The 3,070-nt window shown below is 44.9% G+C and overlaps 1 long non-coding RNA gene across 1 annotated transcript in view; it reads left to right on the forward strand.

The window, feature by feature from the left end:
• The window catches only part of LOC111723809, an 8,032-nt gene that overhangs the window by 488 nt on the left and 4,474 nt on the right, over window positions 1-3,070 (forward strand). Inside the window, exon 2 of the long non-coding RNA XR_002772273.1 lies at window positions 759-833. This is a non-coding gene — a long non-coding RNA (uncharacterized LOC111723809). The remainder of the gene's footprint in view (window positions 1-758; window positions 834-3,070) is intronic.

Raw genomic sequence — 3,070 nt, forward strand, 5'->3', positions numbered from 1 at the left:
AAAAAAAAAAAAAAGATATGTAATGGGGGAAAGATTGAGCTGACACTTTTTTTGCAGATTTGGCGGGGGCCGGGCTTGAACCCGCCAACCCTGGTATATGGGGCCAGTGCCCTACTCCTTGAGCCACAGGCGCCATGTAGGCTAACACTTTTTTCAAGCAGTTCATTTAAGCAGCAAATTGTAGTAGAAAGAACTCTTCTTTACTGGCTATATGATCCTGGATGTGCCACTTAACATCTTTTTTTTTTTCAGTTTTTTTTTTTTGGCCAGGGCTGGGTTTGAACCCGCCACCTCTGATACATGGGGCCGGTGCCCTACTCCTTTGAGCCACAGGCGCCGCTCTTAACATCTGTGATCATTGGCTTCCTTCTCTGGAAAATAGGAGTTAATAATAGTGCCTACTGCACAGGGTTGTTGTGAGGATTAAATTAGAAATTATCTGGGGAAAGTACTTGAAAATTATTATATAAGGTTGTTATTCATGTGTGTATTTATTGAGCACTTACTATCAGGGGATCCTACAGAAATAGTCTGACTTGATACCTATCCTTTGATAATGTAGTTAGGGAGGCAGCATTAATCACTGCAGAAAGCAGTAATCACTGCAAAGAGCATATAGCCAAATGCAGAAAGTGTTGATCAGCTATTTATTGAATGTAGCTGAAAAGGTTTGAGGGTCATTTTCTGACCAGGGAATACATAATTCTTGGGAAAATGAGCTGGATAATAATGAGAATCTATCTTGTTTCTCTACACAGGAACATCGGTCTGCCTGCAGTCAGCTAATCTCCCCGAACCTTGTTCACTGCATCAGGAGATCATAAAGCAAAAGGGTAAATCAACAGTTCTTCTAAGACATTTTACCCAAAGGATTCTCCTTTCTTGCCTGTGACTTTGACAAGGACAGCAAGGGTGAACACTCCAACTGTCACTGCTCAGAAGACAGCCAGCTTATCCTGCAGTCTCAGCTTCTTGGACAGATGATTCCTTTTGTCTTTAAGGACTTTCAGGATAGGGAAGGGATTTCCTGGCCTCTCTAAGCCACCCAGTCCAGTGTATGAAATTTCATATTATCCTACATGCCATAAGACAGATATGCTTCCTCCTCTTTTGTCCTCAGAGAAGGTGAGCCACAGGTTTGGGGCAACTGCATTAAGGGTATTTAGACAGCAAAATTGTTTTGTTCTCCAGTTTTCCCTTCACCAGGCCACACTACCCAGACTCTCTGCCAGTGTATACACTGCACCAATACTGCCTGACACTCCATAACATCAGTTTCTGCTCCCTATTCCCATAATGGGTTATTTCCCAACGAATCAGCAGCCAATATATTCTAAGTATTGTGAGACTTGCAATCATTTAAGAAGGGAGCTTATATGACTAGCACACAGGAAGCAGCTGCAAGGAATAGGAACACTTAAATTATGCAGCACAGACTCTGTAATCACTGAAAGAATCAGAGTTCTGTAAAATAGTACTGAGGTGGGGAAAATATGGGTGAGAGAAGAGAGGAACAATGTGAACCAAAGTTAGGTAGTGCTATGTGAACTTACAACAGACATCCTCAACAGATGATGCATGACAGGAGAATTTGTTCTTTCATTTAATGAACGTCTACCAAGTGCAGGGCACTGAGTGAGACCCAGGTCACGCCAAGATGAAGAAAGCCTGGTCTCCATCTTGGAAAAGCTGACAAGAGCCCCATCAGGCAGGTCTAAGATTTCATTGAGACTCTGGCAGATGCCCCTTTCACCACTCATGTGCTGTATTGTGATTCTAGGTATCTTTGTCTAATTTCTTTGCCTCTTTCTTCCCTGTCCCCAAACTGCAAGGCTCTTAAAGACATAGACTGTGCCTCATGCAAAGTATGTCCTCCACACTGGTGTGTTGAAATTCACTGAGCTGAAACCAGAGCAGGAATTTGGCTGTTCCTTCCAGCCAAGAGTGGTGGATATCCTTAGCAGTGGTGGATATCCCCACCAGAGGCTGTTCACGGCCTACAGAATTCGGTGGGAGCTTCTCTTGGCAATTACAGTCCCTGTCTACCTTTCCAGGCCCAGTTTCTGCTGTTTTGTCATCCTCTGCCCTAAAGGACTCACTTGCTCTCCTTTTCCTGCCCACACTGGTGTGTTTACAATGATTCTTCCTCTGGGACTCTTACTTCACCCTCGCCTGTAAAAATGTTATGTATCTTTCAATGGCACTTGTCCATGAAGACTTTCATGGCGTTTCCAATGGTATGTGCTTTCCTCAGCTTCTGGAGACCCAACACTTCATTTGTACCTCCCTTATAGTTTGGTTTGTATCAAAGTCTTAGGAGATCTGCGTGATCCCATTCTCCTGGATTATAAAGCCTTTGACACCAAGGACAGAGTCGTATTGACATCTGTGTCTTCTGTTGAGCTAACTCTGTTCATGGCTCATGGTAGACATGCAGAACTTAAAAGAGGAGTTTGAGTAGAACAGGATCTGCGGGGGCTAATTCCTTGGCCCCTTCATCATTGTGAGCATTTTCCTTAACTGTTTGAGAAATTTCCCAGTCTCTTGCCAACTTGTCAAGCCCAAGGACTCCAATAACAGTCCAGCAATTTCAAGGTATAAGGGGAGTGTTGTCTCAAAGTGCCTGCACACCCGAAGGCAAACACACAGAGTTTCTTTTAACTCAGGTAATGAGTGTACACCACAATGATGGATTCCCCCTGAAACTAATTAAGTCTATTCTACATCAGGCAAGTTGAGAGGAGCCCTAGGAAAGCTCACACTGTTCCAAGACACTGGGATAGGGTGGCAAGGAAGGTTAGTAAGAAGGGAGCACACGTATCCCTTAGGTCCCTGCCAGGAGCACATCATGCACTGCCATGGCTGCCTGCCAGGCAGTTTTGCTCTCTGCATCGGGCTCTCTGTGGACAGCTGCTTCTGCGTTTCTTTCCCAACAGGGCAAACTCCTTTCTTTGTCTTTGCCCCCAGGTCTGTGGAGGTACTCCCAGCCCTCTCCTTGCTTATAGCAATGGACCGCCCACTTAACCCTCCTGTGGCACCTCCGTCAACGCTATCTGAGCAAGCCACTCAC

The sequence above is a fragment of the Otolemur garnettii genome, unplaced genomic scaffold (genome assembly GCF_000181295.1).
Source record: "Otolemur garnettii isolate 467f Iridium unplaced genomic scaffold, OtoGar3 scaffold00016, whole genome shotgun sequence".
NCBI classification, from domain to species: domain Eukaryota; kingdom Metazoa; phylum Chordata; class Mammalia; order Primates; family Galagidae; genus Otolemur; species Otolemur garnettii.